The following is a 17,085-nucleotide window of genomic DNA, read 5'->3' as shown; positions in this document are numbered from 1 at the left end:
GATTTGAATATTTATTTTTTTTATTTTTATCTTTTCGCTTGTATTTTATTCACTGCTTTTCTTATTCATATCTTTTCATTATTTATGATGTGTATCTTCTAGTTGTTGTTTGTTATTTGTTGTTGTCATTTTCTTTCTTTTAGCCGAAATAAAGAATACTAAACAAAAATAATAAGATTGTCATAAACACGTTACGCGTATGTATAAATATCCCAGTAAACATTTTTTCTGGATATACTATCAGAACTTTTAAATAGCTTTTTTATGATACTTAACCCTTTGTCGACCGACGGTACTTATAAGTAATAATAAGCTTACAAAATGAAAACAAACCATATTTTGACCCTTTTTGCCCAAAAGTACTTTGAAGTACACTATCATATTTGGAATAATATATTTTTTTGCCTATGGCAAACTCGCTTACCCAGAATAACGGTGAATTATTTCACCTAACGGTACCAGGTCCCTTTCGGATCCTTGCAGGTCTTCCACAAAGTTAAAATTTTGTAAATGACTTCCTGAAGTCCTTATTTTCAATATTTAATAAAAAAAAATAAAACATTTTCAACGATTTAAAAACTTGGTCCACAAGGGCTTAATGTTCTGCACAAATAAAATTATCGCCATTTGAAAATATATTTTAAAGATATTTTAACATCGGAATGAGTTTCCATTGAAAGTCACTGATATAACCCCCTGTCTATACTTGACACATTTTTATCATGATAAACTTAAAAAATTATCAGGTATAGTCTCCATTTATTAGTGTTATTGCTTCGTTATGACAAAATTGTTAGTGCTTTTGCTAAGACAACTTTGTCTTGACAAGAAATGTCATTTATTGTTATGATAAATATTTGTCAAGTATAGACAGGGGGTAAGAAACATATATGGATATATTATGTATGTGGTAAATTTCATTAAAATCGGAGATAGTAAATCCGACTGCTGTCCGCTTTGACATGAATCTTCCCAAATGTTTTAACAACCGCTATTAAAGTGCCCCAGTTACCTTGGAGAATTATAGACATTCAAAATGTCCTAGAAACATTGAGTCTCTTATAAAAGAAAAGAGAACACTTAGACGTCAATGGCAACAATCGCGATTTCCGAGCCTAAAGGTTAAACTTATTCAGGGCCAAAAAAGACTTCATGTCGCAAGGAATTTAATCTGAGAAATTATCTTAAAAACTTTGCCTCTACTAAGAAAACATAATACAGTCTCTGGAAAGCTGTTAAAAATATATAATGCCGTATTGTATATACCGGAAAACCTTGATCGCCTTGGTATCCATCTTGGACCCACCATATTGAAGACAAGGTTACACAGTTCTATTACACTGGATAATTGGCCCACGGTCTGCTATATACTTGGAGTAAAAAGTGTTTTTGTACAAAACAGTTATAAAACCGATATGGCCATACGGCATTCAGCTATGGGGAACAGCCTCCTCATCTAACGTTGAAAAATTGCAAAGAAAGCTGTCAGCAGTGTAAAGGACAATAACAGGTACCCCATGGTACATTCGCAATATTAATATCCACAGGGATCTCAATGTCCCCATAATACGCGGTGATATCCAACTCCCTTTCAAAAGTATTGGATCACCCAAATCCGACTGTCAGGGAGTTGCTATAATTTGAGGTTCATAGACGACTGAGGCGATTGCGAACACTGGATCTGGTCAGATAATCATTTTAAAGAGCACTTGCAGCGGCAATAACAACTTAAGTTTTAGTTTAAGTTAATATTTTTATACTTATTGTAAATTTCTTAAAAAAAGATAAGATAAGGGCCTCAATTAGGGTAGTCATACGGTCTTGATTGAGCTTGATTGTCAAATAACAAGCTAAAATATGTAAATTTTGTCAAGCTAAAAATATTTATAATTTAAAAGCATTGTGACCAACGACTATTATTCCCCAGAATGGGATCTAGAAATCTCTATATAATTGGTTGCAAATATGTTAATAACGAAATAAAGTTTGATCAAATTCGGTTTAATTCGAACCGAATAATATTGGTAGCTGTCTCTTTAAAATGCTGTATCTTCCTCGCAAATATCGAAACAAAATTTGCGCAACAACCCCTTTTCAGCATTACAATTTTTCTCTAAATTATAAGTGTTATTTAAGAAAAAAGGTTTCAATAACTGCAACATTTGCATTTATTTAATTTCCTATTGGTTGCACAAATCCACATCGTACTATATTTTTCAAGACTTATATCCGAAGAGTCGTAATAATAAAGAATGTTTTATCAGACTTTTGTAAGAAAATTCGGAATCAAATGTTTGTCCGAATCGAATTTAGCAAAAAATGTTTAGCGGGTATATGTGAGGATGTGTTTATGAATTGTAAAAACGTAAACAACAACAAAAAATAAAATAAGCGTAAATTCACTCAACTCATTCTTGATTCTCTACAAAAAAAACAAGTAAAAGTGTTATATTCGGCTGTGACGAATACTGACATCGACTTTGGTACATTTTGTATAAAAATATTTATTTATAACACCAAATATTGCATGGATTCCATTATTCTATAGACAGTTACATATCATAGAGCCACATTCCGGGAAGATATTTGAGTGCTAGGAGAAATCATGGACCGATTCTTACCATCTTTTTTGTAGGTTGTCTCATATTTTGGTCCATAATAACTCTGGTTCTACTTGACCGATTTCATCCATTTTCAATACCAAACATTACAGAGAATATTTGAAGAAAATGTCATCCCTCTAAGTCCTGAAAGCCCAATCGTGCCTTCAACAGGCATACGGACGGACGGACATAATTATATCGTCTTAAAATTTTTAAGGATTAAGAATATGTATAATATTTTGATATGTTACTAACGTAATAACAAAATAAATATACCTCCAATATACAAATGGGTATACAAATGAAAATACAAGCAAAAAAATTATTACTTAAAAAAGAAAAGAAAAATAGAAAAAAATAATAAATGAAATAGTAAATAAATAAACAAGAAAAAACAACAACAACTACTTGAAATAGACAAAATCCCCATTCTATGTGAATTGTATATACATACATTAGGCTGGGTCGAATTGTATGGACGATCAAAAAATAAAAAATCGTATAGCAGAAACGAAATCTACGAAAAATTCTATGAAACTTTCCCTAAGAAACCATAGGTCTAAAATCAAATCATATCTTGCGCATTTCGTCTTTTTCCAATGAAGATTATTTTTTTAATATCTTATTTATGTATTAAAAACCAAATAAAATGTTTAGTAACGGGTGATTACTATTTAGTAAGAGTTTTTTAAGACTCTTTGAATTCTATTCTATTGTAAAAACTAAATTTTCGTTTATAAAAAATACTTTATTTTTAAATGATTTGTAAACTAAATATCCTAAAATAAAAAAAAAAATAATAATAAATAATAATATAAATAAAAATAAAAAAATAACTAAATATCTATATCCATATATATATAGATATACGACCCATATTCGTGATAGGGATAATTTAATTTTTGTTTAATATAATGTTTATTAATGTAAATTAAGTTAGATTAGTATATATATGATCTGTCAAACTTTATACTAAAATCAATTGGCCTTTATTGGCTTAAGATTGAGCATGAATAAATAAATAAATAAAATAAATAGTTTTAATTCAAGAAATACACGTGTGTTTGGATTATGGAAACATCAACAATGTCCGTCGATTCTTCCAATTCGGGCAGGCATTCCATTCGAACACTTGTTGGATTATATAAGATTTGATGATCCACCATTGCCAGATCCAGGAATTCTATATCACACGCAAGGAACTGAGCGATGTGTGCAGTTGCTAAGCAATGGTTCACGATTTTTCATCGCAAGTAATGATTCAGTGCAAAAATGATTTTCTTTTATAGCGTTCAAGCATAATTTCGAACATGCAAAATCGTACAATTTGCATATGACGATTCCGAGGTACACAATTCGATATTTTCGAAGTAAAAAAAAATATTGTTGTTTACACTATAATGTTCAATAACTAAGTGAGAATTTATGACAGATATGTACCCTTCAAAATGACATATAAGTTTAAAACCAGAAACCGTATTTAGAAAGATATCCCGGATTTTTATCTCAAACGCCTATAATTATACCCTTTACCTTCGTGAGAAGGGTATTTATAAGTTTGTCATTCCGTTTATAATTTCCACAATATAATTTTCCGACCCTGTAAAGTATATATATATTCTGGATCCTTATAGATAGCGGAGTCGATATGGCCATGTCCGTCTGTCTGTTCAAATCAACTTTTCGAAGCCCCCAAATAACTTACATACACGATTCATACATCAATATCTCCGGAATTCTTCTGGCTGTATTTCTATTTAAAATCGGACCACAATTGGCTGAGATATAAGGAAAAAACCGGGACAACCTCGATTTTTGACCTATATCTAGATTACTAATTAATATAGACAATATGGATGGATATCTAATGATAGATATTTGCAACGACGTATATAAGACGATAGTAAGTTGGACCTACAATGGGTCAAAATCGCTAAATATTGAAAAAAAAAAGTTTAAAATTTTTATTTTGAAGTATAATTTGGTGAAGGGTATATAAGATTCGTCACAGCTGAATATAATAGCTCTCTTATTTGTTTGTAAAATAAATTTGGTTTTTAATACATAATAAAATATTCCAAAAAAATCAGAAAATCTTCATTGGAAAAATCACGAAATGCGCAAGATAGGATTTGATTTTAGACCTATGGTTTCTTGGGGAAAGTTTCATAGAATTTTCCGTAGATTGCGTTTCTGCTATACAATTTTTTGACCCACCCTAATATACAGACATACATACATATGTATGAGAACTACTTATACATATGTGTTTGTATATAATGTCGCAACAGACAACAACAAGTGGTGGGTGTGGGTGCCACAGCCATGCAAAAAGACACAAACACACAATTATACTCACGTAAATATGCCACAATATTTAATAAATTTACGCTTGACAACCCATACAAATACACACACACACCACAGGCAGTCATTGCAGAGTCATAGATACAAACAGCCAGTCAGTCAGTTAAAATACAGTTAGAAGGATGGATGGATATTAATGTCGATATGGTTTCACTTGTATAAGTTTGTTGTGACTGACTGACAAGTGCTCCGATTACAAGTACAAAATACACTTACGCAACACATAGAAAGAACTAAAAAAAAATTCTAAGCAACTGAAAGAGAAACAATTCTGAACAAATGTTGAAAACATCACAGATGAGTTAAACAAAAAAGCAGACGTTATTTTATTTACAGTAAATAATACAGGAAATATTTGAAAAATCCTACAAATTTTTTTAATGTTTTTAGAGAAACTATTTTTTGTTCTAACGATTAAAATTTTGACAACTACAAAGGATTTTTAATTCATAAATCGTATATTTTGTTCCTCCAATTTTACGTATGTTTTCAAAAGGCCTACCAAAGCTTAAAGTTTAATTGCAATATGGGCAATTCCATGTCATCATACGTGACGCCTATAGAGTGAAATAGATTTTGAGTATCTGAAAACGAAAAATATCGATCCATTCGTCAATTTCGTTAAGAATTTTATTTAACATTAAGCTTTATGTTAACGCATAATAGGACAATGAATGTGCTCTGGAGATGTTAGATAGATTCACTTAAAGTCGGATTCACAAAAAACAGTTTCCTAAAAAAAATATTTTTTACAGTTACTCTTTTTTATTAAGGTGAAGATTTAGAAGAACACAATAAAACACTTTGGCGTGTTCTGAAATATTTTTTTAAAAAGTTTTAAGCACTATTTTCATGACCACAACTGTATTGTCACACTCTCACACAAAGCTAAAGTAATCATAACTGGCATTAACGCGAAAGGACCTAAATACATAAAAGAAAACAATGATAAAATGAAAATAATATTTATGAAGTTCCATTCTAAACACACTTTGAGTTCCAAAGCAATACACAGCAGTCATGAAAAATTAAAAACTGATTATTTATATGAAAATAAAAAACACCTCGCAAACGCTATTTCGAGCATTTCTTTTGTCATTGCAACAAATAGTGCAAAATACAACAGAATGCAGAAAATAAATCAAACACTTTAAGTTGTTCTATTTTTCTAAACTTATGCTTTTATGAGTCAAAATTTATTTTACAATTCCTGGTATAAGATATGGAAATTTGTATTTTTACCACAAATTAATATGAAATTTGCTCTAAATTAAATTTTCATTATTTAAAAAAAAAAATTATATGATTAATTTGTTCAAAAATGTATGCCACAAAGTGGTCCAACAAAAATGGCACTCCAAATTTTTTAGGAATATTCATAAAATGAAGAGGAATTAAATTAATGTTAAACTTATATTAGAGAGATATTCATATTTCATATTTCAAATTTAATGTTAATTTATGTTGGTTACCGATTCGAAACGGTTAAAATATAACGGCAACGATAATTTGGATTTGGTTGTAATGCATTTGTTTGGCAATTTGAATCTTATTTTTAGAGTTTATAAAATAACTTATTTTTTATTTTATAAAGTTAATTTTTGATCTTAAATTTCAAGTCAATATCTCTATTAGAACCAAAAATATGCCACTTAACTAACAAATTTTTATAAATTTTCTTAATATTTTATTCAGCAACAAGTCAATGGTTCTGACGTGGCATGTTTTTGAATCTAATTGAGATATTGACTTGAAATTTTATTTGTAAGATCAAAAATTAACATATCTAAACAAAAAAAAAATAATTCGGAATAAATGTGGATCAAATTGTTGCTAATATTTGCAATCAGATTAAAATGCAGATACTAATTTTAGTTTTAGGAACTCAATTAATATGTAATAAAATCTTTATTTATTAACAAAACTTAATGAAATTTTCGACGTTCTTTTAGTTTGTTATTCTACATAACAACGTTTTTAAAAGCTTGTCAAAAGATCAACGGGAATCCCGCAATTCCTAAAAATTGGAGCGAAAATCCCAAAATTGCTATTTTTTATAATTTTGCCCATGGGATCGGCATTTAATATTGATAAGAAATAAGTCAAATTACGAAGGGCGGAGGGAGGAGGGAGGAGGGGCGACAATTTCGAAAAATAGGACATGTTTTTTATACCAAAATGTTCTTCGTAATGATACCTTATAGTAAAATATAAAATTGTTATATGTTCTTAAAGAAAGTTTGTTTTTAATAGAAAAAGAGTTAAGTCACCTTTACGCCCAAAATACAGCAAAAATCAAATATTTTTTGATTTTTTAAATTGAAAATCGTTTATTTTTGGATCCATAATTGATATGGCTATGAAATCTTTTGTATGTTATTCATAATTTAGTTGTCTATTTAATTGTCTATAACTTGGAAATTATAAGAGATAAATTGCACACAAAAGAATGTTTTTTCAATTGGATGGTAAACAAAAAAAATTGCACTTGTTTAAAAATTTTATATGTCATAGCGCCGCCCCTGGAGCATTTGTAGGGCCCATTTTAACAACTTAAACTCAAATACTTGGCTACGCCCACGTCAAATTTTATCCCGAGTGGACCAGCCTAATAGAAATGCCAGATTTATTTCCAAAAATTTTTGATTCTTTCCCATTGTGCAAAGTTTTAATTGAAAAAATGTTGTAAGTTAATGTCTTATAGCCCTGACAGACATAGGATTTGTATACTATACTAGCGTAGTATACTACATGTGTGTCAACCTATACTTTAATTAAACCATCAAACACTATGGTGTAAAGCTGGTTCGTATACTATGAATATGTACGTAGTATACATATCGTGGTATAGAAACCACATGTCTGTCAGGGCTATTAGAGGATTCTTATTGTCAGAGTTATATTGTGAAATTGTATGGGAATCATTTTTGTGGAAGATATTAACCCTCTAGTTCTTCTTTAGGGGTCAATTTAAAAAAAAAAATCTTTAAAGGAATTTTACGAAAATTTCAGTGGGGGTCACCAAAGATACCAAAGTTGTAAATAATGCTCTTTACGCTTAATTAGCAAAATTACATGCCAACTTTATAATGTTTTTTAGAATTTTTTTTTAGAATATCAGCTATAGTTGTGATAAAATTCCGAATAAAAAAATAACCTGATAACAGTTATCTCGTCCCTATAAAAAGTGACATGCATCCAAAGTTGGAACATGTAAAAATGGCAGTATTTTTTATGTTTTTTCCCAAGAAATATATAATTTGGATACATTCACTGAAATTTATTCATCGTCTAACTTACAAAATATGTAAAGAAATATGACTTTGTGTTTTCCATATTATATTTCTCAATAATGGCGAGTTAAATATATTATATTTACTGTAGATCTTAGACATGTAAGATTTCTGAAGACGCCCTTGGCAGGGTAGAAAATGCATTCCAATTTTCTAATTGTCTAAATTACTTTACAATGGTATTCTCTGAATTATTACAGAATAGTTGCAATAAATGAACTTGAGCCAAAAAAAAAAAAACTTTAAAATTGTTCATTTCAATAAAAAAAATACAAGAAACCTTCACTCTTTTAACTTCTATAATATTCACATGGTTCCTATCATGTCGCAATGCCCCAATATTTCACAATGGTTTGAAAATATTGTTATTTCCTTGCAAGCAAAAAATTTCCTAAAATAATATACAATTTTTTGAGATTAATTAAATAATTATTTTTACTATTTAATGTAAATCTGTAACTTCTACACGTAACTTAAACACTAAATGGTGGTGGATCCTCAATGCGCCAAAGTGGAATATATCAGATATATGACAAATTACAAAATTGTTATAGCTATATTTAATCTCTTCTAGTTTACAAGATACATATTCACATTTGAAAATTTAAATTTCAGGTTTTTTTACCTACTTTAGTCTGGATTTTAGTTGTCCAAATCTTTCCCTCTTTTTTCAAATACATATGTCGAGAACCTCTCATGGTCTTTAGAAAATGGAAGTTTATTTTTTCAAGGACGATTTTTTGTTTCAAAGGAAAATACATTAAAACTAGGTTAAATAAGCATTACTATGAGGCCAATATAATTTGAATTTTGAAGTTGTTAAAATGTTCCGCAAAAATATTGTACGTAAAATTTTACTATAAGTCCCTGAATACACCAAAATGGAAAATTCAACCAGGAAGTCAGAAATGAGTCATAACCAGGGAAACCGGAAATATGCTCTAAAAAAAGCGCTTTAAATATGCAGTAAAAACTATGCTCTTAAAATTTAAAAAATATGCTCTTAAAAAAACAAACTTTTACATAATTTTTAACTAAAATATATACTTTTATTTAAATAATCAACACAATTCATTTCTAAAAAGGTAAAGTAACATAAAATAAACGAAAATAACTAGAACTAAAACAAGTATAACAAAAAATAAATACAACATAAAAACAATACGAACTTAAGTTATGAAAAGGCCTGAGAAATATTTTTTGATGAAATCTATATATATAAAAATTAAATGGTCCATTTATGTAATGGCATCACGTGAGAACGGCTGGAGCGATTTCGATGATTTTTTTTATTCGAATGGATATTTTTAGGAGATGTTTTGTAAAGAAAAAAAATTCAAAAATTCTGAAATTTTAATTTTTAATATATTGCCTACTTTTTACTTCTCACTTTTCTTAATAAGAGACATTTTTTGGAGAAACTTGAAGAACTACATTAATAAATAACTACCGGGCGAAGCAGGGGGCGGTCATCTAGTTTTATATAAATATAAAGTCACTTCTTCAATTAAGGTTATTATGCAATAAATTACAAAATGTTGACATAAATTTTCAAATAAAAATCGTTGTCTATTGGATCTGCAAACATTTTTATACATAGAAAATTTTCTTTCGACATCAACACTTATTTTTGAAATCTGTGTTGAGGAAAGTCCTTTAAACTGTTTACAAATGTTTTCTATAATTTTTAATCCTTAATTTTTTTCTATTATTTTTATATTTAGTATTAGTTTTAACACTACAATTTGGTATTTTTATATTTTTGTTCCATTAAATTATACTGTTCGGTCATTGTAAGCCCAACTGTTTGTAGTTATTTAATAAATATTTCAATAAATCCAAAATTTTATTAGTTATAAAAATTAAGTAATTTTTTATTGTAGGTGTATTTAAAGCATCTTTAGCAATGTTAATAAATTGAGACTCCTCAGCATTTAAAGCATTGATAACTTCACAAATTTTTTCAAAATTGTTGGCGTAATAATTAACAGCTGAAAGCCATGTTCCCCAGCGAGTTACAACAGGCTCTGGTGGCAGTTGGTAAAAAGTAGTAAACAAAACGGCGGATATTTGTTTCGTACTAACTTTGGCAGTAAACAGTCAAAATTTCACATATAAAAGCAAGCAGCTATTGTTTTAGTGACTACACCTTATTAAATTTATCAAATTACATTGAACACAATATTCACAATGGAAGTTATAATTTTAATGTGAATATAGCTCTCTTTGTTTTTATATGGTGCTATTATTAAAATAGTGCTTATTAAAAACTATCTATTTTTTAATTTTGAATTTTAAACAAAGAAATAAAAACCTGTAAAAAAATAAGTAAGACAAAATTTGTTTTTGATAAAGTCAAAATATGCTATTAAACAGTAAAATATGCTCTAAAAATGCAAAAATATGACATAAATATGCTCTTAAAACAAATATATGCATTTGAGGGTAAAATATGCAAAAATATGCACTAACAAATCGATTCCAAAATTCTTAAATAGTTCTGAAACGTGTAAATATCTTATCTTATACATGTGCCCATTAGACTCACCAGAAAAAACATGCATTTGCATATTTTGGTTTCCCTGGTCATAACAAAAGAGAGCCTAGGGTTAATTTCGTATTTATTAAGAATTTTATTTTAAAGTACCCCAAAAATTAGCATGAAAAAAAAATAGTTCAAATTTAACAAAAAATCACTAATATCTCTATTATTTTACCTTCGATAGCAAATTTGGATAGGAAGTGTTCAACTTCATTATCATACAATGTCCAGCATATTTCAAATGAAAATTCAGATGTAAACTTTCAAAACGCCGATACACATGTCTCTTTTTATCTCCTTTATCAAAATTTTATCGTCGGACTTTGTAATTTTGGAAAAAAAATTGATTTTGTTGTATAGTGAAAAAATATATATTTTTTTTTCAATTTATTTTGTTTAATATATAGTTTTCTTTATGATTGCAAAAATTAACAATGTTATGATTAAAATAAATCAACAATTTTAATAAAATTTCAAAAGTAAATAAACAGTGATTCTATATAACCGCTACTTGTTAATAATTATGTGCAAATTATTTGAAACATATATACAATACAATAGATCATTTATTTATAACAAAAAGCGCAATTTATTTAATTTGAAATACTAGTTTTATCACATCAAAGAGGATGTAGAAAATATAGACGTAAATGCTAAAAAGAAATACATACTACATACATATGTACATAAATCGGCATAAGTCTACGTCTAACTTTATTCTTATATTGTCACCGAGTTGCATAGAATTCGAATTATTGCGGCACATATGGTGCACATTTGCCATCAACATGAAATTCAGAAGCAAACGGACAAACAAACAGATACAATATGTGTGTATGTATGAGCATATTTATGTATTTCACTTGCTTAAAGATTCAACGAACGAATTCACATGCAGACGTATGACAGGAATGGCGACAGCAACAACCACGACAACAGCATTGACTACCATCCAGAAGTCCTATTAGAATAATTATGACTTTGCTAACATCATACGAATTATTAAGTGTTTGTCTGCTGCACAAGCTTCCAATTATGTACCTGGCAAACATTGTCAGTGCAACTCAATGCAACAACTTGTTAAACTTCAAACGTGTATGAAAATACCGGTCGTATTGCAACGCGAACATGCAACTAGTAGCGATAAATGTTCAAAATGTTGTTCATACATTATACAACATGCAACCTTTTAAGAGACTTTACAAATATTCGAATATTCGACTCGAATGAATTCGAACTTACATCCAACATATTCAGCAACTTTCCTGGAAGAATGTATCTCGAAAAGTAAACCAAGAAAAAAACATTTTTGAGAATATGAAATATGTTATATGTATCTACCAAATACAACAGTGGCTGAATATGTTCCATTGTATTCATCTCTCTTTATTTATACAAATCTCATTGGACTATGGGAATTTTACAGTAGTTTCGATATCATAATCCATTGACATTCTGTTCTCTCGCACCATTGGAATGTTGAATAATAAAACTTCTTTATTATTTTTGGGTCTTTTGGATTTTGTGTATTTATTGTAAAAGGTTTACAAGATTTCTCAATTTGAACACATGTTAGTTAGTAAAAAATATCCAAAACTAAATGACGTTTTGCGAATAATTATTCGGAAATAGTTTTTGGTAGAATATTATGTTGAGCTTCGTGCATGAATTTTTAGGCTGCTAAGATGTTAATAAATTTTAGTTTAGTAAATAAATTTTAGTGTAAAATGTTTTAATTAAAGGTTTTAGTCTGCTGTGTACAGAAATACACAAATCTACTGTATTCTATAGTAGGTACATATACATATAGTTATGTATGTAATAATTATGTAATTTTTAAAATCTAATTTAAATACAATACATTATGTCCCTAGTGATGATTGGTGTATATTTATGTTGTCTTTTTTTAACTAATTTCTGCAGTTTTACGCAACGCATTGAAATGCAATTTAATGCTGCTGTTTACATATACAAATCGATTACTGTACAAATACGTCTAATCGATTTATTAGGAACAAAGATATATAGAATAAACACTTCTCAGTACTCTAAATATGAGCAATAATTATCGTATGAGTACTTTAGTACATGTGAAAATAGTCTAAGAAAATAATAAATCGACTTTGTAAGATCTACAAAATATAAATATTGTTTTCGATACCTGAATGTAAAGATTTTTCGTACCTAAGTTTGAGTTTTAAATAGCTGATGCTATCAATTCATCAGAACATTTGTATAATATCTTTGTTTGTTATGACCTTTAAATTCCAATATTTCGTGTATCAAACACCTGATTGATAAAGGCCCATAATCATAGTGAAACATAAAGTATATTTTAAGAGAATTAAACCCGACTTTACTTAAGAGTGGACCTTAAGTCTATCATAGACAAGTTAAAGTTGGAAAATTTCAGAAAGTCGCACAAAACGGGGATTTCTTAAAAAAAGTCGCACAGATCAAAAGGTTTTTGACATTAAAAAAGGGCATCACTTTAAAAAAGAAGGAAAGTAAACAAAATAAAAATCGTTTATATTTATTTAATCGATATATTTAATTTTGATCATATTACATATTTACAAAATCTTAACAATTATTTTTTTTATATAATAACGTATCACTTGGAACCCAGTTTTCCAAATCTTCATTCAACAAATTTTGAGCTGAAAGCATTGATTCACATGTGTCCACTTTTAGTTTATTTATTTTTCATTAAAGTTAATTTTGACAATGCTCTTTCAGTGGACGTACTACGTACGTAGCAAAATAATATAATTTAAATTTTTGTTGAGCCGATTTTTGAAATTTCCTATTATGTGTCTAAATTCTTCCAAATTAGAAACTCTAAATATATCCTCATATGTTTTATCAAATTAGTTTTTGGGTCATTTATAGGGTTTTTAATTTCCCGACCTTTTATGATTCCCGGGAATCGGGAAATTTTTTCTACATTCCCGGGTACCCGGCTGTTCCCGAAATATATAATGATACTGTAAATTAGGAATATTATAGCCAAATTTCATATAAAAACTTAGTGTTATAATTATTAAATATCAGAGCTTCGAATTAATTCATAAAATTTGAACTTAATTCACTAAAATCTTAATCCTTAATTAAAGAATGTCATATTTGTAATATTGAATTTTTTAGATTCATTCCAAAGCCTTTGTTTAAACTGAATTAATTTTAAAGTTAATTAATAACAGAATTTATTAAAATTTTGAATGATTAAATTTTTGTTAAATCAAATCATTTACAAAATTAATTGAAAAAATTGTCTTAAGCTTTTTTTGAAGAAAAATTTAGTCATTTAATAAATTTTTGAAAATATTTTGTTATGGATTTGAAGAAGAAATTTAAAGAAATGATGAATTCACTTTTTAAATTTTCATACGAAAAACCCCAAATAAATAATAATAATAAGCGGTCTCTTATTGCCGAGATATAAGCAAAAAACTGTAAAAAACTTTTTACTGTTTTTTGGTGAATAAAATACAGTTCTTGTTTCGATGTATTTTCGTCAGTTTTTAATTCCCGGGATTCCCGACTAAATCCCGGGAATCGGGTAGTGAAAAATTGGTAAAATTCCCGTGAAATTTGTACCGGGAATTCCCGGGATAAAAACCCTAGTCATTTATTATACATGTCATTGTATTCAGAAATCAATTCAAAAAAGTTTATTTCCTTATTGGAATGAATTAAAACTGAAAGATATTTATTATTTATTTGAATTCTTGAAATTATTTCTTTACAGAGTTTGTGATAAAAATTTAATATATTTGTTTTTATATCAATACTACAAGAAAGCTTTACGGAACATATCTCCGTTTCTGTAGTTTAGTATTTCTTTAACGTGTGAATCGCCCATAAAATCAATTTCTTCTATATTTATTTTTACAAAGTTTTTAAATATTATTTGCGATGATTCGCTTAAAAATTTGTATTTAATTTGTTCATAGTTTTAAGTGTACTAAATACAAAAAAATGTAATTAATTTTTGTAATTGTGGACAAACCAAAAAGGGTCAAAAATCTGAAAAAGTGGCAGATTTAGTTCATTTTAGGAAAGGTACACAAAAAGTGCACGGTACCTGAGGGTCCGTGCCACTCAGGAGTCAAAATGCGACTTTAGTCGCACAACGGTAACGCTGGTTAAAGTATACTTCTAACGATGAAGTGGACTCTAAATATAAAATCAGCTGAAGCTGTTTTAACTGAAGAGCCGCAGAACAAAAGGTACTTTTTTGAAAAATTTTGGCAAATTGATTTTTTTTAGAAGATTTCAACCCAAATATTATAAAAATACAAAAAAATCAATTTGTAAAAAAATGCAAAAAAGTAACTTTTATTCTGCAGCTCCTCAACTCATTTAATTAAAAGCTGGGTTTTTTTAAAGATACTTTTTAAAAGAACCGACTTTAGTGTTTGAATATGATTATGGGCCAAAGACTTTTAGAATATTTTAAGTCCATAATGTTGCACATATATGCAAATTTTTGTCTAATTTCAATGGCCTATAAATAAATCAGACAATTTTGAATTTGCGGGTCATATTTTAAAAACTTTATGGGCTCCCAAGTACCTTGCCACCCACATAACACAGGGCAACATACCAACATTTTTCAGACTTCTGTCCATTGTTTTTAGTTAAATTGATTATGATGGCGTCATTGTTTTTTTTCTAGCGATTCTAATTTTAAAGATATAGTGACATTTAATACTTGTATTATTTACACCATTTTGTGTATTATTTCATAATTCAAGCCTTTAAATTGTACAAGAAATGTTTCTCTTCACATGAAAATAAAATATTTATACAAAATTTATTTTACAGAGTCAATGTGAATACGTACAAAATGTTTTCTTCTAGAATTTTCTTGAATAAAGAGACTGCTTAAGATCCCGACAAAGATTCCAGCAGTAATCTGCCATAATATGGGGGTCCCATCTTCCTTGATATCGTTCCTCCATTTTGTTGAAATTTTTCACCTTGCTTCTCACTAACAACGTTTGGCTGCATAGCCATTATGTTATTAATGATAAATTGGACATAAAAACCAAATTAATTGAAAAGGGAAATTTAAAGTATTTTTTTTAAATTAATGCCAGATATCTCTATAACAAGAGGTGGTAGAAAAAAACTAAAGTTATATTCGTAATCACCGAACAAAAATACATATTCTTACGAAATTGTACTTCAATTCAAATATAACGATTTTAAGGGCTGATTTAAAAGTTTAAAATGCTTACAAATAACATTGCTGTAATAGAAAACTGTAACATATCTGTGGGCATTATTAAATAAAAGCTTTCAGTTGACCATTGATCGTAAGTTGGCAACGCTGTTTGAATTCGAATATTCAGTTAAAGGACATTGTAGAAAGTACACCACAGATGGCGTATGATCTAGAATATTCGAATTTTGACAGTTAAAGAGCAATCTAGAGTGAAGATGACAGTGTTATAAATAGTGGCAGAGGTTGCAGTCATTAGTGAGTTTATCAGAGACGCTTTTCGAATAAACATCAACTAGTGCCTTAAAGTGTGTTGTGTTTTTCAAGTAAATTCGTGTACATTATAAATTGTGTCTGTATTTCTGTGAATTTATAAACGTGTATAAAAAACATTGAGTGACTATTTAATTCTGTTGTTGTTGTACATTTGAATAAATAAAGAGTTGTTACCATTTTCAAACTACTAAACGGCTTTTATTTGCAATCAAAAGTATCTGGTTTATTTAAAGGAAATAAACCAGCGTTTTGAAAAGGTTAAAACGTAACAATATCATGATATATTCAATAATGTAGCTGCACTCAAATGAAATAGATTTTTGAGAAGATTAATAATCCAGAACGTATTTTAAGATTTCGAGGACCGCTAGTGAGGTACTGACCGAATAATATAAAAAATGGTGTAAATTATGCAAATAATAAATGTCACGAATGACTCCATAATCTTCAGATAATACATAAGGATCAGTTATTTTTATTTCAGAAAATTTAAAAAACCTCCATTTTGTTGTGCTATGTAATTTAATGAATGCTGATAAATAGGTAGATTTTAATATTTTATAGTTTAATAGTTTATAGTACTTATTTCCAAAGGTTCAGAAGAATTAATTCTCAATTCAATTATAGGAAGAGAATCAGATTGAAAAATGCCATAAAATACACATGCATATACACAGAAAGAAAAAAGCACTTCTAAATTTAAGTTTATTTTATTCAAATTTAGCCAGAATTGTACTTAATTGTACTCATTTAAGAATTTAATAATACAGATTT

The sequence above is a fragment of the Calliphora vicina genome, chromosome 5 (genome assembly GCF_958450345.1).
Source record: "Calliphora vicina chromosome 5, idCalVici1.1, whole genome shotgun sequence".
NCBI lineage: Eukaryota > Metazoa > Arthropoda > Insecta > Diptera > Calliphoridae > Calliphora > Calliphora vicina.
Note: the sequence above shows the minus strand (reverse complement) of the source record.